At 32.5% G+C, this 23,318-nt stretch overlaps 1 protein-coding gene across 2 annotated transcripts in view; it reads right to left on the reverse strand.

Annotated features, from left to right (window-relative positions):
• Positions 1-23,318, reverse strand: part of LOC146395649 (uncharacterized) — a 2,307,895-nt gene that overhangs the window by 2,056,537 nt on the left and 228,040 nt on the right. For both annotated transcript variants that reach the window (XR_014830901.1, XM_085001861.1), the window contains one exon: positions 12,743-12,850. The gene's annotated coding sequence lies outside the window, so the exon portion shown is untranslated. The remainder of the gene's footprint in view (positions 1-12,742; positions 12,851-23,318) is intronic.

A 23,318-nucleotide genomic window follows, 5' to 3' on the forward strand; every position in this document is an offset into this window, starting at 1 on the left:
CCACAAGCGATAGAGTGACCTTAGGGCTGATTAATTAGCTGTTGGTTTATGTATTTTACAACATTAATTGTGAAAGCCCTCACTGTTACTTCATGGTTTGATTAACCTTGTTAGTGTGTAGAATCAGAAATGGAGAAGCCTTGTTAGATTTTCTCTCTGACATTTTGAAAGGATTTTAACTTGTTAGCTAGAACACAACCTTCCTACAGTATATTTAGAAGCTCAGTATACTCCTCATATCAGCAAGTATTGGTCTATCTCTTTTGATAATCACTTCTTTTAGATGGCTGTTGTTCCCCTCCCCAATCCCAGGTAATTTGTCCTTGCTCTTACCACAAATTTTCTTCCATATCAGTTGTGATTTTTTTAATCTTCTACAATAAATTTTAAAATCTGAATTGAGTCACCCAACAAGCTCAGGTTTTAAAAGACTAAATCCATGGTTTACCTTAGCCTGTTCTCTGAGGGGCTCTAACATATTTTGAGAATAAAACAGTCCAAACAGAATAAGCCAGATCATTTCAATGGCTAAATAATTTCCTACTTGTTAAACTTCCTTGGTAATTTCACGAACTGTCTCAAGCCACAAAATGTCTATTTACTTATAAATGCCTCTGTCATCACAGTGTCAGTGCTTACAATAGAGAAATTAACTTGTGGAATAACTTAAAATAATGAAGGTGTAACTGGACTACAAAAAGAAAATGACACAAGAATAGATGGTGTAGTTTCCTTCTGAAGTTCTTCTGAGGTTTGTAGAGCTCATTTATTACCCTTGACTGTGATACTGAAAAGTATTTTTAGAAAAGTCAAATACTTAATTACCCATAATAGACATAAAAGACCGTGGTCTTGTCTGTCCAAATAAAAAAAAAAAAAAGATAAAGTATTCCTTAAGATCATATACCGAGGCACTTGGTGATTAATGCAATACTAGCTCAATAAGAGCTCACAAATAGAATATATTTGCTTAAAGGTCTAATTAAAAGAATGTAAAGTAGTCTCAGGTCAAAATTAACATTTAAGATTTTAATGAGATTTTTCACTCAATAAATATGTGTTGATTGATCAAGGCCTCTTTTTCTTTCTAGACTTAAAAAGACAGTCAAGATTGATCTTGTCATTTGTTTTTACAGCCCTCACATTGCTTCCCTTTACTTTGATTTCTATCCCTAACCTGACTAGCAATACATGAAAGTAACATGAGACCTCTGTGTAGTTGAATGGAGATGCTGTGCTCATATTTTATGAGAGAAGCAAGATGCCAGGATATTGAATTGATTAAGGTATGGCTGGTACCATTCGCATCACTGGACTTAAATTTACAGCATAACTTACTGTTAGCTAGTGCTTGTAAAGTGTTTACACTTTTAGGTATGGGATGTATGTGTTTTAAGTATGTGGGGTGTGTGTGTGTGTGTGTGTGTGTGTGTGTGTGTGTGTGTGTGTTTGCGCCTTCATGTATTCCCAGTAAACAAGTTCAATTCTTGATGATCTTAGATAAGGTCTATTTTGTATCCTAAAGCTTGTTTTTAGGCTCTTTCTCTTAACATAAGCCTAACATTTTGTGATATTCTTTCTCCACTGATTTTTCGATTTTCTTTCTGATCTTGATTGTGAAGAGAAGCTTCTTTCATCTTGTTGTCCTTTCACAATATCATGGCTCTCTTCCCTACCAGTAACCATCTTCAAAAGGGCCCCAGAGCACCTTAATTTCTAATCTCTCCCTGCTCGTGTTCCAGTCAGGGTTGACTTTGTGCCTCATTTTTTTAAAGGTAAGAAATGACAATGCAGTTTTCTCTGCATTAGGCGAATCATTTTAAGCATAAACAATAGCTTGGGTTTAAACTAAATATTCAGTTTTCCTGACACTTGCATAATTTCTAACTAAAAACTATGAATACACTGTATTTTTATTTTTTACCTATTTACCAAGGACTTATTAACCCCAAAATGTACCAGGCACAGTGCTAAGTGTCCATAAAAGTGAAATATATAATAACAAAGAGGAGCCATTTATATCTTAAATGACTGTAGGCCACATTTTGTGAGGGAGTTTATAAAGGATGTTCTCCATCAGTGGGGATGGTTTTCCAAAGAGCTACCAACTCCCCATAACCAATGGTTCATATTTCTCAACATTGAAGAAAGATATTTTGAGAAATAATATATAATTAAATGGATAAAATTACAGATAAACATTATTTATTTTTCCAAAATAATCGAGACCTCTTTTCTATTTTTGAGGATTTCTCATTGCATTTAAATTAATGTTTTAGAAATAGCAGCATTTGAGGTAATAGAATGAATAGTCTTTGGAAAAATCATTTTATTTTGGAAAGTCTCATAATACTAAAATTTCTAATTTTGTAATGTGGGATTATTTTTACTCTTATTCTTATTTTGCCTGGGGAAAAGATTTTGTGCCTGTCACATGAACTGAAAAAATGAAAACTTTGATACTATATATAAATGTTTATAACTTAACAATATAGCCTTTATGCTTAATTTTAAATAAAATAGGGAAAACATTTTATAAGTTGTCATTCACATTAATTCCAAACCCTTCTTAATTTTCCACATGTATTTCTGCAAAGGTGAGCTCTAACAAGGAAATGATTTAATATAGATAAAACTTAGCACGAACATCATAAACTAAATTTTCTCAAGCCATAATTAGCCAAAGCTAAAACCGAGAAAGTAAAAATCATAACATCATTTTTAACAATAGCAAATGTTATTTGATGTTAGTTTTTAATGTTCATTAAATAGAAAGGTAAGAACACTTCACATTCATCTAATACGTACATTTTAGTTATCTGGAAAAATGTTAACATCCATGAGAAATTAATAAAAATATTTTAATTTTCTAAAGATTTTTACCAATTCAGAGATCCTATGCTAAATTGTGCTTGTTACTGTCTAATAGTAAAGGGATCATCACATCAGGGAAGATTTCTATAATTTGTAGACCAGTGTACCAGATTCTGTCCATCTTGAATCCTCAGTCACAAGAACTTTCCTCCTACCTTCCTAGGTATTTATCATCCTATTATTTTTTAGTCATCTTGTCAGACTAGATGCTAAAAAGAAGACCTGACAGTATACAAGTTTTATGTGTTTTCAATTATTCAGCTGTCTGTCATCTTATGTGGAGTCTGGACAACCCAAATCAAATCAAATGCAATAATAAGTACCAGCAAAGAAGCCCATCCCCATGATAGACACAGAATAGAACAGGGTGTTAGAAGTATGCTATTTGCTAGGAGAACTGTACCAACTTCTAATCTTAGGACCTAGTGTTTTCAAACAGCATTGCATTGAAACTGCAGTTACAAATTCTACTAATTACATTTGTACACCCACTATATCTCTGCAACAGTGGATTCTGAAGCCTGGGGACATTTCTAGCAATCTTGCAAATAATTGAATGACATTTCAAAATTAACTGCTTCTACAATAAAAACTTTGGAATAGGACAGAAAGCAGGGTTTGGTGATGCCATTATTTTGGAGAAGGAAAAGTTCTTTCCTCTTTTTCAAAGCTCTTACCAAGTGGCCCTCCTGCCTTTCTGGCTCTTCTTTCTTTCCTTATCATGTTCAACTACTGCCACAGTACTGCTGTCATAACTTCTCAGGGTTCTATCCAAATCCATTTCTTCTTTTCACTCTATATTTGTTCCCTAATAATTTTATCCACACCCATGTCTTTAATTATTTTCTACACACTCTTCCCTGGAGCTTTAGATTCCTAGTATCTTACTTGAAATATTTTTTTAAGTATCATAATTGCATCTCAAATCCAATATGTCCAAAACTGACTTCAATTGAACCTACATGCTCCAAAAGATCTTTAATAAATGCTGTTTTTTCCTCATGAAATTATTTTTCCTCCCATCATTCTCTAGTTATTCTCTGCATATTCTTTAATCTCATCAGTCTTAGATATTCCTAACAAGACCAAATTCTCTTAAATTTTCATTGTACTCTGGATATTCCCCCTTCAGATGTTCTATCAAAAAATAATTTAAATGAATTACACACTGAGAAATGCAAAAGTGGTCTCTGCCACATCAGTGTCAATACCCAAGCCTGAAACTGTCTATAAGTGCTAACCACGGTATTACTAGAGTCCAGTGTAATAATGGACCAGAGGAAAATATTCAAAAAATATTTGTAGAAGAAATGAGAATGGATAAATTAATAGGCAGAACTACTGCTAAAATTCAACTAAAAGGAGATCAAAACCTTAATTTGCATGTAATTTTAACTAAAAGACATGATCAATATGAAAAGCAGGTGATTTACCAAAAAAGAGAATGCTTATTTTTACACATTCTGCCAAATTCCTCAGAAAGTTTAAGAAGGGATACAAATTAGCACTTTCCCTTTGGGATACAGAATGACTTGGGAATTAATCATTTCACCTGAATAGGGACTAAGCTATCATAAGAAAGTAAAGTCGGTAATTTTATTTTGTTTTGAAATTTCCAGTCATGACTTCTGTTACACACATGTAAAGATGCTCTTTCAAAAGGCAGTATGTCTGATGAATACTGATAAACATGGAGATACAAGTTTAATAGTTTAAGCTACTAAATAGCAATAATCTACTAGTTATGGATGTTATAATTCAATTAAGCAAAATTACTTTCAGGGTTTCCACCTCAGAAGAAGATCAGATGTTCTAGCTATAATGATTTGTGTCTCCATCATAGCTTCCTCATAGGCACGAATGTACGAAACTTGTGGGAAACATCTTGAGCATGTAATACTCTTAGTCTGAAAATAGCTGAAATGAGTTCATGGCTCAGTGATTTTATAGTCCTCATTATTCCTTCTATAAGTAAATAAAAGTTCTGTACTAGCAAGACTAAAAGAAATATTTGTCTAAAATTGGCCACATATCCCAGAATTTCTGGATCAATTTTATTTGTAAATATTGAATGACATTATATCACATAACCTGACTTTTCATTAAGAGAATATGTTCAACCTATAAGAAACAGCATTAAAAACAGAAATAAACTAAGCCATTCAGAATAGGCTTCTTTATAAGTTTGATATTTAACAAAGGTAATGAAGACTAATTAATTCGTTATTTAGAAGATGGTTCAGTTTTAGGTTATATTTCAATGTCAATATTTAACTTGCTTTATCAGAATGGTTGGCATTCTATGGAAAAATATTAAAGTTTTAATGTCAGAAGTTTGTTGCTATAGGATGCCCATCAGTCTAATGGAGAGGCAATACTCAAACACAGTGAGACTCAAATATAAACACACATAAAAAATACTGAATGTGTCTTTATTCCAATATACTGACTCCAGAAATTATACTTTCCCCACCAAATGTTTCAATAATTTCATTTCATGTCATTTATTTTGTTCCCAGATAATGTTTTTGTTTCAAAGTTCTAGATTTTTGGAAGAGTACAAGGGTAACAAAAGATGGGGAAAATAGGTTTCTCTTATGTAAGAAATAAAATCATTATATAAGAGGAAATTTAATAGTTTTTAAGATATCTGGCTATGGCTATGGTTTGCATAGTGGTAATAAAATCCATAAAGTGCTAAAGAATAAAAATTCCAGACAAAATAGATAGCACTTTTTTAAAGGGTCTGAAGTCGTTACCAAAAATGACTAAGTAAGAATATTTTAATGTGTAGCCTAATAGCTACTTTGTCCCTATATCTGTCCCTAAGTCCTATGGAACTACAACTAGAATTGCATTTTGACTATTACATATCACAACCCTTCTTACCTTTTCTATTTCACTTTTAAAATCATCATATGCAAATGACCAAAGCCCTCATAAAGTAAGACATTTTATTTCCAGGTATTCACAAAAATACTCTAAATAGAGAACTTTGTGAAATTAAAAGAAAAGCTTTCTTGAACTTCATTCTAAGAATCACATATACAACAAAAGTGGTATTAGAGAGGAAAATGATATAATCATCCAGACAATAGCAGATCTGACTACTAGAACTACCCCTGATTTTGGAGAAAAAGTGAATCACAATTTGTTTAAACTAAAAATATTAAAAAAATTAAGTTACTGTGTATTTAAAGAAATATTGTCACATACTATGAAAAATGGGTCTCTCTTCAAAAACATGTTACTGATGCCAGAGATACAAATAACTTAAGAATTAATAAGTGATATTTTGAATCTTGTTTCCACACTTATTACATGTGAAATACTGCACATTATTTACCTTTTCTTAAAATCAGTAAGTACAATAATAACAGTATCTAAGTACAATACTATGAGAATTACATTAAGTAATCTAACATAAACCACCACAATGGCGAGCATATACAACGACTCAAATAAGAGCTATTTTTACTATTACTATTAATGTTTCTGAGGGGATTCTGAGATGATAATGAATTCTGAATCTCCTTGAATTTCCATCTAAAAGCAGAGAGAGCTGCTAACAGTAAATCCAAAACCCCTGGGTAGAATTTACAATATAGTAGAACACAAACTACTAGCACATAGAAAAAGCTGCAAGACACTGTGAATACTATCCAGTACTGCTAAAGAAAGCAGAAGAAAACAAGGGCACTTATGAGAGGCTTGAAATTTTAAAAATGAAAGTAGCTAGTAGGTTTTCACTAGAACTGACCACGGGCTAATTTCACAAACCAAGATGCAAGGGGTCTTTGATAAATTCAGCAATTTCATGAGCAAGCTCTTCCTTTTGGGATAGTAAAGGCAAACATTTGAGAGAACCATCAAAATTAAACAGTATAGGGCTATGTGTATGTAGAAAAGAAAGGGCTTAAGTTAAAAAATGGAGAAGAGGAAAGGGAAAAAAAAAATCTCAGAAAGCAAGCTGACATATTTTTGAACGATAACAACAGAAGAGGGAGCTCTGTGAGTTAAGAAAGGTAAACTGATTCACATCTTAAAAATTTTCAGAAAACTAATTTTAATTTAAAAGGAAGTACAACAAAATATCAAGGTCATATTCAATATGGATTTGAATATTTATATTCATATTCAATAAGGAAAAATGAGAATATTCATTAGAATGAACCCAAAGGAAAAATAAAATAACCAAAAAAATGCCCTTAAAAGAGTTTATAACTCAAACCTACTTCAAAATACACTAAACTTAAAGAAAATGCTTTAAAACATGAAATAACCACAAAATCATAATTGGAAAAATCATGCTGTGACAAAACTAAGACTTAAAGGTAAAAGAAAAATCTCACTTTGGAAATAAAGGCAAAACCATAGGACACTAAGAAACAAATTAAAAACAAAAGAAGTAAAAATCAAAAAGGAGAAAAATTGTGATAATTGAAATGAAATTAATAAATTAAAAATTTTGAGAAAAGTAAAAAATATTAAAAACACACACATACACAATTTCCAACACATAGATAATAGGGATTATTGAGGAATAAAACCAAAGCCAGCAAATAGATTACATACTAAAAACTATAACTCAAAAAAAGTCCTAAAAAAAAAACAATGAAACTACATATTGAAAATGACGTCATGTGCCTGTTAATTTTCACCCATAGTAATAAACACCAAATATATTCTAGTAAAAGAGGAGTTTAAGATTAGTAGATGCAAACTATTACATTTAGAATGGATAAGTGATGAGATCCTACTGTACAGCACAAGGAACTCTATACAACCCCATGGGATAGAATATGTTGGAAGATAATATGAGAAAAATTATGTATATATGTATATATATCTGTGTGTGTGTGTATGACTGGGTCACTTTGCTATATAGCAGAAATTAGCACAGCACTGTAAATCAACTCTATTTTATTAAAAATATACTTAAAAAATTTAGTAAACTTTAAAGACAAATTTTTTTAAAGCTTTAGAGCATTAGGCCAAAAAAAAGGCAAACAAAATTAAATTATCACAAGACTTTTGATAGTAACATTTTTTATGACAAACTAAAATAATGCTATATATTAAAGGTACTCTAGGAATAAAATTGTGAACAAAGGATTTTTATATCCAGCAAAACTGACTTTCTTTTTTTTTAATATAATTATTATTATTTTTTTTTGCATTATAGCTGGTTTATAGTGTTCTGTCAGTTTTTTACTGTACAGCATGGTGACCCAGTTACACATACATTTATACATGATTTTTTCTTCACATTATCAAAACTGACTTTCAAGTATAAAAGGCATAGGCAAATTGTTAACATCATGCAAAAACTCAGGGGATTTTGGTTTTAGGAGTGTGTCCTTTAGAATTTAGTAAAGAATGAGCTTCAGACAACCACCATGACTAGAAAGACATCAGCATAAAATCTAATAGTGAGCACTAAATATATAACTACTTCTGAAGCTAAAATTGTTGTTGTAAGTAAAAATTAAGTGCAAATAAAGCTAAGTGAAAACCTGGAACTTCCAGTTTTGCAATAAAGACAATAATATGCATTTTAAAATTTCACACTATGTCCAAAGAAAAATACAATTGAAAAGGAAGTATCTCAAACATATAAGGAAATACCATCTATGCATAAGGTTTTTTTTTTTCCTTTAATACTTCAAGTAACAGTGGAAAATTTCTCTTTTCTTTTGCATCTACTTGCCCTGGAACTGCACTACGTCATTTCTCTTACTGTGCAGTGGGGTTGGCATGAACCACAGGCGTCTGCTCAATGATCTTCTAGTGGGACTGAAGAATTAAAAATTTAAAGAATGTAAGTTTAAAAAAATAATGAAATACTGCTTTGATGATAGTTGGTTGTTTCAGTGGATTGTTCCTTGAATCACCAAGATTACAGCATTTTATTTATATACTGAATTATTTGGATTGGTACCATCCAACTCAGTGGATGATTGCCAACCATCCATTTCATTTTCTTTTTTTCTTTTTTTTTTTTGTTTGTTTGTTTGTTTGTTTGTTTTTAGGGCTGCACCTGCAGCATTTGGAGTGTCCCAGGCTAGCGGTCGAATTGGAACTACAGCTGCTGGTCTACAGCAACACTAGATCTGAGCCGTGTTTGTGGCCTACACCACAGATCACAGCAATGCTGGATCCCCAACCTACTGAGCGAGGCCAGGGATTGAACCCCACATCCTCATGGATACTAGTCAGAGTCACTTCTGCTGTACCACAACAGGAACTCCCTTCTCATTTTCTATTATGTAGGGCTGACCCCCTTCCAGCTTAACTCTCAGGATTGGGATTTTTTTTTCCATTTTATGATATATGTCTTTTATCTTCTTAATAAAGAGAGAAAAATATAACTGCTACAATATGTAACTGCCAATGTTTACATTTTTAATTATCTGATGGGCAAACACATGCCCAAATTATCTCTAGAACAAGTAATGTCTTTACTAGCTACTAATTCCATCTCTCAGCTCATCATTGGCTTAACCCTGACTTTATCATTTGAAAAATGTCTTTTTTCCTCATGAAAAAACTATCTTTTAATGTATAGTGTCATAATTCAGATCATTTCAAACACTAAGCTCCTTTTTCATATTCATTATATTTCCCAATTTTTGCTTCTAAAATGTTTCATTATTCCTTCAACATGGTTTTTAGAAATAATTTCTGAAGCAAGGCATAGAACATGAGTTTATATAGTCTATGTTCACGTTTTTTTCATTTTTTAAAGTTTTATTGAAATATAGTTAATTTACAAGGTTGTGACAATTTCTGCTGTACAACAAAATGATTAAGTTATACATATACGTACATCCATATGTTCATGTTTGTATTTAGCACAGAAGTGCCATAGGGCTGTAATTCTTTGGTATAGTTGCTCATCAAAGATAGAAATGAATGTTGCATTGCTCTGCTCTGACTTTACCTTGCAAAGAGGCAGTTATCAAGACGTGGGAGAGAGGCAGAAGGATTTCTGCTCCTTGTGATAGCGTGCCTAGTTTGTATTTACAAAGTTGCATTCTAAAAATTATCAAAACTTAAACCTTTGAATAGTATACCCTCTCTTCCCACCCTAAGCCTTGCCTGTTCCTTTAAACTACTCTGAAGTACAATATAATGCATTAAAGAATCTGCTCTGAAAGGGCAATTTTGTTCCATCATATAAGAGGGATCCTCCAGGAATTTATAGTGAAAATTCATGCATCACAGTTACTATGTAGCATACATAAATTTATTATTAAGCAAAATAAAGTGTACTCCATACCTTTCAACACTCCCTCATTACCTCATTATGTGGGCATTTCTTGTTTTAGAGAGCCATCTATCTCCTCCCCTTACTTGCATTGCCATCTGGTCAGTTTACTGATGGAGATTGTTATTTTTATATGAAATCAAATTGATGTTTAACAGAAGTCAGTTGTCATACATGCCTCCAACTAAAATCAAAATTATATATCACTTAGATGTGTGAGACTAAAAAAAAAAAAAAACTGCTCTAACTCCCTTTAGATGGTTAAACAACGAAGAGCAAAACTGAATTAGAGGGAGTATTTAGACTGTCCCTATATGCATAACCAGAATATAGCAAAATAGAAGGGTGAGCTTGGCTTTTGTTAACTTAAATTGAACCCTTTCCCTGTGAGAATTCAAGATCTTGTGTCACTTTAGGAGAATGGAGGAAATTAAGTAATATTAATACAATCTAATATCATGTAACTACCTATATAGGAGTCAGCTGGCCCCTACCTCTGAGACTTGGTCACTAAGCATAACAACAATAATAAATAGCTAAATGAATGAGAAAGCGAATGGAACATGACAATATATGCCTTCTGAAACTACAGTTAGCACTTTGTGAATAACGTGCATTTGATAAAAACAAAACAAAACAAAACAACAACAAAAAAAACCCACCATATTTTTAGATCCTTGTCCCTTACAGGCTGGGAGGGAAAAAATGTGGAGGATTGGTAGATAGGCAAGCAGTATTACATACTAGTTAGTTCATCAGCTTTTGAATTCAACAGAACCTGAGTGCAATAATTGCCATTTAATAGTTTTTAACCTTCATCTCTCTGTTTCTTCATCTATATTATGGACATAATATCTATCTGGTAAAATTTCAGATAAAGATCAAAATATATATGTAAAGCTACTTAGTTCATTGCCTAGTGCATAGTAAACACTGGAGGGGGGTGCTTTTAAGCTAAAATGTCTGCTCATAGACTATTTGCTTATGGTTAAATAAAAGCTTTTGATGAGAGGTCAGGTTACGTGGGGACTTGAAATTAAAAACAAAAATGTATCCCTCCTAAACCTTTAACAACTGTAGCAACTGATACATAACAGAAGTCTCATATTATAGGTAGAATATGCCTTTTCTTCTGAAATATGTTCCTAGTGATCAGTTACTAAAGTTGCAAAGATTATTTGAAGTGGCAGATTCCAGTAAGGGAACACAGTGAAATAAACATTTACATGTCACTCTAGGTGTGATTATTTTACTTATTATTTTACACACCATAACAGATCTCTGTCCTCAAGTTTTTCCCTCTAAAGCCTATAATTTTAAAATTGGGCATTTTGTTTTCTTTCTTTTAAATCTATTTCATATATTCTCAGTGCATTTTCTTTCCATGCATTTATTCTACATGCATTCAAATATTTTAGGTTCGTCTCATGAATTCACTGAGATATTTTCTTAAAAGCATTGATAAAAGTGCCTACTCTTGACTTTTCCATTTGATTAATAGAAAATAATCATCTTCTCACTCTCTCTCATGCGGTTTGGTTAATTAACTGATATAGGCAGCACAAATAATTTCTACAGTAGTATACTTATTGTTTTAAGAATTATGTGAAAATTAGTCTCTTACTACATGATTAGATTTTCAGATCTGGTAATGAACAAAAATAGTCTTTCTGTGCCATCTTTTAATGCGTTTTTAATCACCAGCTAAATAACAAAGAATTGTCTTTTAAAATAATTAAGACTACATATCGAGTCTCCATAGGATGTCAACAATAAAGGGGTTAATGAAGCATCCAGTCATCATGGAAACAATCAAAAAATGTCTTGCTTTAAACAACCCAAAGCAATTTCTGCAATCTAAATGCATCTGTGCTGGAATAATTTCCATAGCATCAGAACATTTTTCATCCTGCAGAGATTACAAGACGAGAAAGAGGAAAGCTTACAAATGATGGCAACCTCCTATGTAAGTGGAGCCAAATATTTAAATGAAAAATCTGTCAAAAAAGCCAAGCTATTACAGTTTCACAAACCAAACTAAACATCATGCCATGACCTCAGTCATGGCACCATTTAGAACTATGAAAGAATGTTACAATGAGATATTTCCATTTACACATTGTACATAGCTTCTCAGCATATTAATAAAACCTTCACTATGAGTTAAAGCAACACTTTTTTTTGCTGTTACCCTTTATAATCCAAGGCTCAAATCAAATACCAATTCATTGCATCTTTGTGAACCTCTCACTCACAGACATGAAATAACATATACACTAAATCAAAGGAAATTCATGTGCATTTAAATAGTCTGAAAATAGAAATGGCAAGAATAAAAATAATGATACTACATTGGCTTTTCTTTGTAATTACTTTAACTACTCAGTATGTTCCATTCATCTACCATTTATAGTGAAAAAGTACAGTATTGGAAGCTCAGTTCAGGTACTTACTAGCTTATCATTGAGCATATTCTTTAACCACTCTTGATAGGAACTAGGCACAGAGAGATCAAGAATTACAAAAACTTATTTCCTTCCACATCCATAGTATATTGACTAGCAAATTATAGCAGAATAATGCTCAGTGTGCACTTACTAGTTTATTAATGTGTAAAGAATCTCTCCGATCTTCAGTTTTCTTCAGTTCTCTTAAATAGAGACAATGAAGCATGTGCCAGTATATGAATGAATAGAATTATACACACTGCAAATAAAAATATAATAGGTATTCATTAAATGTATATTATTGTTCACTAAAACAGCTTAAAAGTATATTAAATGATATCTTAAGAAAAGAGGATTTGTTGTGGATCATAAAATGGTAGGCTTGCCATGCATGTTATCTTGAAGTATAAATTTATATATGTGAGTTGACTCCATTTAGAGAGCAAAAAGGACAAACAGTATTCTAGAGATTGGGAGGGCTTTTTTTTTCTACATACCAGAGACGCTTTAGACTCAATTTAATAATTTCTTTAAAAGTTTTTTTTAATTCTCTCCATGTTACAGAAATTGTACTTCAGCTCTAGTGTCATTTATTTACTTGCTATTTGAATGAGCGTTGGTACAATTTCCACTTATTGCCAGGAGAGAACTAGAGAACAATTAAACATGGAGATTGAGGCTGTTTCTATTTAATGTGACTGTAATCGACATGGGAAACCAATTCACAGACCCAACGATTGTTTTCCCCTTATAAGTGAGTCGTTTTGGCTGAGTATCCTGTAAAAATGTTCTACTTCATAGACTTGGTGCCAGTCAGCTTGCATTTATACTGAGAATGGAATCCAGATTTCTTACAAAGGCTGCTTACATAGAGCCAAGAATGAAATGAAGAGGGGCTCTTTCCTGGTAAACAGTTACAGAAACAGAAGAATTGTTAAAAAATCGTTGTTAACAATGTAGGAAATGTGCAGCATACAGAGCTTAGATACATGATTCCATTCCAAAATTACTCCAAATTATATATTTTCTACCTGACACTATTCTTAAGCTTTGCTAACATTCAGAACTCATGGGGATCCTTGGCATTGTGTGGAATGTACTAAAGTGAGTCATTTTAAAGAAACAGTGAAAGAAATTATTACATGACTATACTCTTTCTACAAACCAACCACAGAACATCTGGGCTCAGATTTGCATTTAGGGTAATATATCTTATGTTCCTGGCTTTTAGATGAACATTTTCCCATATTTAATATTTCTGAAAATAAGACCTATATATCTAGCGCATCACCTCTCCCCGTCAAAATCAGTTATCAATTAAACAATGTTACAAAATATAATAAGGTATATTGTAATTTTATGGATATAAATTATGGACTAGATAAAAAAATTGTAATAAATGAACTATACATTATAAACATACTTATATATCTGTTAAATATTGTATTAATGTATACCATATAATATGAACACATCATAATTGCCTATATGTGGAATATAATAATATTCATTAAAACCTAGAACACATTGTATGTAATTTGTAAGTTTGGTGAGAAATAACTTTTCATAAAAAGGGAAGTTCTAGATAATATTATACTTTGATATCATAATAGTTTGATTAAAGAAACTGTTGACCTCTGGGTGTAAGACTGCCTATCACTATTCACATTCTATTCTCAGGGTTGGTATTCAACTTGTTCACAGCAGTAAATGCTCATCAACAATGTCTGAGGAATTTACTTTTTTAGCTTTCAGGTCATCCTTATTATATAATTTTCTAGGTGAATTATAAAATTTTATTATTTTTAAAGCTTACTATGAATACAAAATGGAATTATTAATAATAAAACAAATTATGAAGTAAAAACTTAAAATACAGCTTCAATGATTCATATTTCAAAAGGCTTAAGAAGAATTAAAGTAATTGTTATGAATATAATTTAGGATTAAAATATTACTTCTTTACACTCAATTATCTTCATTCAAGCCACTCTCCTCACTTCTTAATACATTTTGAAAAATAAATTACATTATATTTTCCTATTTCCAACATATTTAGATATATCTGATCTCTCTTTTCAGGGCTTATTACCTTAGTGAAACCAGCTCAAAAGTAATTCAATTGCTGTATCTACAGATTGCTAAGTTACAAGGTCCGAAGATAATTCATTGCATAGGTAACTATAGGTATTAAATATTAACTGACACAATGTTATAGGCATTTCATCAAAGATTTTTTAAGAATACTTCCTTAAATGAGTTGCTGAAGAATCTTAACATAATTATAATATTAACAGGATCTAATCAGTACTTATAATATACTTAAGATTTAATGGTGGATATTATATTGAATTGGGAATATGCTATGATTATCAGAGATTTCTGAACATGCAATTTTATAGAATTTATTAGTTATACATGTTCTTTAATATGTGTGTGCTTATGTATATATCTATATACAAATTTCTTATTTGCAAAGAATAAAAAAGTTTAAATGAGAAACTTTTTCTAAATATTTTCATTAAAAAAATAAACAGAAGTTCCTGTTGCGGCTCGGAGGTAACGATCCCAGCTAGCCTCCATGAGGATGTGTGTTCAAGCCCTGCTGCTCAGCAGATTAAGGATATGGTGTTGTTGTGAGCTGTGGTGTAAGTTGCAGACATGGCTGGGATATCGCGTTACTGTAGCTGTGGTGTAGGCTGACAGTTGTAGCTCTGATTAGACCCCTAGCCAGGGACTTCCACATGTTGCAGGTGCAGCCCTAAAAAGTAAAAAACAAACTAACAAAAAAACCAAAAGACCAAATAGAAAGTAGATATTTATGTGATTTTTAAGTGGTAGAACTATTGTTTCATTGATGATGATGGGTGGAAACACTAAAATTTCCAGCAATGTAGTTTGTGATGCTAAGAATAGACAAGATTTTATCTGAATTTAACAGCCTATTGTACAAAATATTAATTGGGCAATTTAAATTTAATTCACATTTCTACTTTTTCCTGTTCATTATCTGGTTGCCTAACATACCATACACACACACACACACACACACACACACAAATGACCAGAGGACAAATAGCAAAAGGGAGCAAAGATCTACAGAAGTTCTGCATCCTGATATAAAAAGGCAATTAAGAGTTATTTTTATTTTTCTAGAATATTTTTATTACAGTTTCCATAATAAACTACCATGACTATCACTTTTTTCAAATACTTCTTGATTTTGGTTCTTGACTTTCAAATATTCCACTACTTAGAGAGTTTTATAGATGACAAAATTAAAATTTAATATATTAGCATTAGCGTACAACTTAGAAACCATCTTTTATATGTTTTAAGTAACTATTTATGTGAACATGATAATAAAATAGTTGAGGAATAGCTACATAAGAATCCTTGCTTTTGAGAAAAGGCAAATAAAGGCTGGGCGCAACTAGTCACCATAATTTCTAAGTGGATATTAGTGAGCCCTTTTTATAACAATATGACTCATGAGTATTCAAGAGACTTTAAAATGTGGAGCCAAAAGCATGTGTTGTAGAATGGTCCTTTCATGCCTTTGATGTATAAAGTAAATCAGCCTGAAATCATCAGAGAATTGCTGTGACAGGGGTTGAACAAATCTCCGTATGATCAAAGCATTCCAAGCCAATGACATTTGAAAGGAAATTAAAGCTTTCTCCACCGAGATTCAGCCATCTTCTAAACAGAATAAATGCAAGAATGCTAAGATGGATGGATATGTTAAATACAGCGAGCACTCCTCCAAAATATCACAATGGTGCCTCATTTATTACAGCAGTGTGCGCCATGTCTATCTGCATGCTATGGAACTGTCCGAGGAAAAGCTTTCATCACTATTTTCTGGTCTTCATGATATATTCCAAAATGAGAAATTCTATTTATTTGTCATATTGTCATTAGGCAATTTTTAATAAAGTTATTGAGAACTGATCTTTTATTTCTACTTCTCCAAAAAGTCTGAGCATAAAATAATGTAACTCTCAAGTAAAAACAGCTACAATGAAATTTAATGCCTTAATGTGCTTTAACGATTCATGTGACAGTGATTACTTATCTGTGAGCATATCCAAAGTGTTAAAATATATTGTTATCCCTGACACGATCAAAGGTTAAAAGGACAAATTGTAAATTCAAAGCTTGAATTTGCTTTGCAAAGCATATATTCAAGTACTGTATTCTCTAATAGTCTGGAAAAATCATTAATTGAGAGAAACTAAGCAAGGAAACATTCTTAGCATAGAAGCATGTTGACAGTTTTAGAAATGTTAAATGGTACACGAGTATTATATAGCATGGCTCTGAGAACCACCTGATTTTACAAATTTAAAAATAACTATGTAAGGTAATAAGCTTGTTCTAATTTAGTTTTATAGGCATTCACTAAAGGCAAGTAGATTTTGTATAAAGCACATACAAGAGAATTTTGTTTTGATATATTTAGGTAGTTCTATACCTACTGGAATAGAGTTAAATGGTTACATGTATTTATACTGTTCACCATGCTTACAGCATTTGTTATATATTGTTCAGGATTCTCTAAGAAAAACATTATGGGCATTCTAAAACAATGTATGGTCCACTCTTCAAGGAGCTTGTATTAGGGCAGCACATATAATCGGAGTCCATGGTATGGCACAGCAGATGAGCCTACAGTATTATATGGTTTGAGTATATTCTTTTATAGAAGTGTGAAGCATAACAGAAGAAAAATAATCATCATACCAAAAATATGTGAGGGCCTCCCATGTACCAGGTACTTTTATTCTGTAACACCACAGTGGATGAAAACACCTGCATACACCACACACACACACACACACACACACACACACACACACACACAATATACATGCATAGCATGGTAAAGGATTTGAAAACCACAGTATGGTTGTACAGAACATAGGATGGCATCATCATACTATCCCAGAATCCTGAGTCTTCCTTTCTTGATCTAAATCTTATTTTGCTGCTTTCTGTGGAAGCTTGGAAAATAAAAATAACAGTCCTTAACTCATGGAGTTATTGTGAGACTCTAATGAGATAATTATACATAACAGGATAGATATTAAGTATCCAGTGAACATTTGCAATTATCCTTAATATTCTTATTATTGTTATTATTATATTTTCAGGTCAATACATTGTATTGCTATCTTCCTTTACTGATTTTAGATTTGGGCTTTGATATGCAATATTTTCTTTCTTTTTTTTTTGGCCCCACCCACAGCGTGCAGTGGTTCTGGCATGGCAGAGCCACTGTCAAGCCACAGCAATGACAATGCCAAATCCTTAACCTACTGAGCTATCAAGGAACCCCTGAAATATTTTCTAAATTATATTTTCTCAAGAAATATTAGCCTATTATATCTGATGTCAAGTAAAGCGACAATGAGACTTGAGCTGGTAACCAGACTTCTAGATAGTAATCTCTTCGCTAAGTTTCAGTTTCCTCATGAATAAATTAGTAATCATATTGTGAATATTAGCATCTCTACATTACTTACTCTCTTCATGACAGTCAATCATTTGGATGTACATTTCTGTCCCTTTGCTAAATATACTTGGAAAACTTTGCCTCAAGAGTCATACGAATTCCTTGACTATTTCCCAAATTACATCTTTTGCTTCATCTGGAAAAGCATGAACTAGGTAACCTGTCTTTAGAAGAAAACAGTATTACACCCATCTTATTTCTGATAGATTTCAACTATCTTATTTTTGAGAGATTATTTTCATTTTTCTGCACAATATGGAGAGAACAAAAGCACAGTATTTTATTTCTTTTTATTTTCTTCTTTTTTTCTAGCCACGCCCACTGGCTATGAAAGTTCCTGGGCCAGGGTTCAAACCCGTGTCACAGTAGCAACCCAAGATGCTACAATGTAAGAGGGATCCTTAACACTCTGTGCCACAAAAGAACTCCATTTTTTTGAAAGCATGGTATTTTATATCTTATTCTAAATCATGAGAAATTTTTCATTAATGGTACTTATAACACATTTTTTAAATAGAGGAAAAGATTCCTCAATGAGAGAAAATATGTTAGATAGATGGCACTTTGTTAACTATCTTAAACATAAGGAAGATGTCAAGTTGCCTTGTCCTAAGGAATAAATATTCAGAACCAGTATCATTCGCACAAAGCCTGATATTAGAGGAACTCTGTTGTGGATGTCACATCTCAGATGAAGGTGGAGGTGGTGGTGAACCAAAATCCGCTGCATTTGGACTTGCCAAACATTTTCGTTAACAGATGTGGGATACTGGATGTAAAGAATGATTTTCATCAATGTTTAGAAAATGTAATTTGTTAGAAAAAATATTGAGGGGCATCTGTCTTTTGAGAATCTACTAACTAAAATACTTTATAAAAAGCAACCCATTAGCTTAGGACTTATTAAGGAGAATACAGTTCCTCCTAACATTCAATCATATTGTTCATTAAAGAAAAATAGTATAGCTATAATATATTAATATTAGATCTAATGATTCTGAAAGTTAGTTAAAATACTGACATTTACAAAAAAAATTGGCTTTTGTCTTTTAGTTGGCAGTTGAAACAATAGCTTCCTGAATTTTACAGGAATCATAGTTATTCCTGTAGGCTTACAGAAGTAAATGCATATACAGGTCTTTATTAAAGAAGTTTATCAATTTCCATCACCAATTTGGAAAATTATTACTATAGAGCCAAAAGTTGCAGAGTTGTATTGTACTAAACATTTTTTTCAAGCTCTCACCCTAGTTTATAACAAAAGCATATCCAGAAAGTGAAAAAGTGCATAAAGGGTGTATAGAAAATATTATTGCTTGAAGCAAATTCTCTAAAGCAGATGATTTTTATTAAAATGTTAAATAAGGAATGCATTGTTCTTTGTGATCAGCCCATTCAACTTATTTCCAAGTCATTCTTCAAATTTTGTGAGTTTGGACTAATCCAGGCAATTGTGGTTATGCAATTAAACAATACAAAAGGTACATCTGACTATTTGGGTAGATCATAATTTAGCAATTAGATGAATCACCAAATATGAGATTAAAGCTGTTGAAAAATGTTAGCAAAAATAAAAATGCATCTAAAAACACACACCCATTATGTCACCTACCAGTTCAAGTACATTTCTTTTTCTCCAAAAGATGAAGTTAATGTCCTTTGAATATTCACCTACCAGTGCAAAATACTATTTCTTATCCAATTAGAGGTAGTAGCACTCATTTCTAGTAGCTTTAGACTTTTACCTTTTATATCCATCCTTAATATGCTTCACCTTTTTGCTTTTAAACAGTGTTCTTATTGTTGAACACAGGTGTTTTACATCTGTGAGTGCTTCTGCATAACATAAATTCATATAAAATGCTAAAAATAAACGTGTGCTTAACATTCTTTGTAAATGAACTATTTATGCTATTTAAGAACATATTTATTCCGAACTAGTTTTATCAACTTTAATTTCACTTACTTTTGTCTCAGTAATTTGAGTATTACTTAAAGATCACTGCCATTACTTACTAAGCTATAAAATTCTTAAGGCAGGACCCATAACTGATGCTCCACTGACCCAGTGCTTACAGATATTGTGTATCCTGTAACCACTGCTGGCAAGGGTGCACTGCAAGGTAATGACGCTACCTTACAACTGGGTTATGTGCAAAAAGTATGTATGTGATTCGTCTGTTTGCAGAAATAGCATTACTTAGCTTCTCAGATTAACTCAACTGTATCCAACATTAAGTGCCTGATCCAGAATACTACTAATTACATTCTGGTTTATCACACTATTCCTATGAGGTAATGTGTTCCTAAGGTTCATTCTGGAATATCTGCGAACCACTTCTCCACTATGCACAGTTACCATTTTATTTAATCTTTATTAGCATTTGGGGAAGAGGGAATCTGAATTTAGTGGTCTCTAACATGACAAAATGTTAGAAATTAAATGCCACCTTTAGGAGCAATGAACAGAAAAAAAAATCTTGTATAGAAAAAAAGAGACTAGATATGATAAATCCTGCTTATATGTGTCAGAAATATATATATTTTTTAATATGAGTAGGAATTAAAAAAAAAAAGCCTAGGGGATATATAACACATGATGCAGAACTGATCTAGTTTCTGACATAATAGAGTTAGAATTCTGGCTCTTCTAATTTCTTAATTTCATGGCCTTTCACAAGCAATATTTAAATGTTCCGATCTCCAAATGTAAATGTAAAATATACGCACCTCTTAGAATTTCATGAAGTAATGCATGTAAAGAGGCAGCATCCTGCTTCATACATCAGTGTAATTTCAATAAATGTTAGCTATGTTAACTATAATAGATATTTAGGATTGAGGAAAAGATTTATAAATATTTAGAACTGAACTGAATTTCTTAATTTGCATTTAACCATTTGGACTGATATTTGAAATATCTAACAAAAAGTCTAGGGCTCCCCCCCTCCTCTTGGTTGCTCACAATCCTCTCTTTTTTTCTTTCTTCCTTGTTTGGCTATCCTGCAGCATATGGAGTCACCAGACCAGGGGTCAGATTCAAGCCTCAGTTGTGACCTATGCCAAAGCTGTGGCAATGCTGGATCCTTTAACCCAGTGTGCCCAGCCAAAGATCAAACCTGTGGCCTAGCACCGTAAAGAAAGAACTGAACCCATTTTGTCACAGCAGAAACTCCCAGACAATCCCTTTTATATGCTTTGTTTTCTCTAAAGACTTACTATAACTGAAATGCTATTTTTGATTAATTTCCTAGAAACTAACTCTAGCCAACTAACTATAGAGTCAGTCTTCAACATACACCACAGCTCATGGCAACACCGGATCTTTAACCCACTGAACAAGGCCAGGGATCAAACCAGCATCCTCATGGATGCTAATCAGATTCATTAACCTCTGAGCCATGACGGGAACTCCTGGCCACATTTTAAATCTGGTCCCAAAGAATGTGCCTCCCATTCTCTGAAGTGTACATTTTCATATGTATAATATACTTATCACATAGTTTAAAAAGACCAAGAAATAGTTCTGGCACTGAGCCACCAGCATTTTAATATTCATATGCCATGAAAATAAGTAGTGATGAGTTAACAATGGAGCAGAAAATTTCTGGGCACTTGCCCCAGCCCCATTACAGCTTTTAGGAAGTTTCACCTTCTTTTTCTCATCTCCCTGACCAAAACCAACTGAATAGATACTTCACCCTTACTGGACTAATCAGATTTTCCTTAAATGTATTTTTGAGTTGCATTACTGCATTACTTTGTGTTAGTAACAACAAAATACCTGTTCTGAAAATTTTTATGTGAGAAAAACAAAACTCTAAAATCAAAACAAACAAAAAATTAGAGAAGTCACTCTGTGGTGAGGGGAGAAAGAACAGGACAAGAGAGGACAAATCAGAGATCTGGCATATGCCAAGGTTACTAATGACTCCAGTTCCCGGTTCTAACAATCTCAGTCTAAACTACACTTATATTTAGGTACAGTGAAATAATCCTGTGTTTAAGAAATAAATCCATTTCATTAGCATTAACCAACAGGGCTGTAACAAATCCATCCTTTGTCATAACTTTCAACAAGTTTTTACACAAAACTTCCTATAAAAGTACTTTTTCAACAGGATATTTTCCCCTAAGAGATAAAAGCATAACATAAAAGAAAAGGATATGTGAGTCTGAGGGTTGCTCATAGAACCAATATCTATGAAGCATGCCTGAAAGAACTTACTCAAACCTTGCTTAAGTGATAAAACTTTTGGTAGGCTTCCCATTTTCAAGCCAGTTTTTAATTATGGCATCTTTCAAAGCAATGTATATGGAGACATATAGTATATGACCAGAATTAATTAGGTGACTTTGGGAATGATATAGCTACATAAGAGTCATAAAAAATGTGTTAAATATTGGCAGAGTCTATTAACTTTCACTTTCTAACAAACAATTTTATGCAATTATTTATAATTTTGTACAATTCAGCAATATGCAAATGAGCCGCTCTTCAAAAAACTAGACCATAGTTGCTTCTTTTCACCTATTTGTAAAAAATATGACAGCAACTTTTTTTCATGACTTTTAAATTTATGTTTCAAGAAGTAACTTAAATCAGAATATTTCCTGATACTTGAAATCAGCTTTTCTTTTTATTAGTTATTAACCTGTTTTTTTCCTATAGTAAGGACTCCTCTGTCTATTCCAAGTCATGTTGCATATCGGCACAGTGGTTCATATGTTTGTGCTAAAAAACTGTATTTTGCCCTTTTTTACCTGATTACTCTATTTTTTTTTCTTTTTTGGGCCATACCCACAGCACATGGACATATCTAGGCTAGGGATCGAGTCAGAGCTGCAGCTGCCTGACTACACCACAGCCACAGCAACTCCAGATTCAAGCTGCATCTGCAATTTATGCTGCAGCTTGTGGCAATGCTGGATTCTTAACCCACTGAGAGGGGCCAGGGATTGAACTCACATCTTCATGGATACTGTCACGTTCTTAACTCACTGAGCCACAATGAGAACTCCTCTGATTACTCTATAATACAAACATAATGATGTTTTGTTATTAGGCATGGGAGGAATCAATAAATCCAGTGCAATCTGGACAAAATTAAGAGTTTATCAACATGTAGACACTATATCTAATTTCATGGATGAAATTACTCTAGCATTACCTCATTTGGAAATGTTCTCCTAGATGACTCTATTTCGG

The sequence above is a fragment of the Sus scrofa genome, chromosome 16, assembly GCF_054392235.1.
Source record: "Sus scrofa isolate SSC_HxYL_T2T_F1_AM1 chromosome 16, Sscrofa_HxYL_maternal_Yorkshire_Landrace_v2.0, whole genome shotgun sequence".
Lineage (NCBI taxonomy): Eukaryota > Metazoa > Chordata > Mammalia > Artiodactyla > Suidae > Sus > Sus scrofa.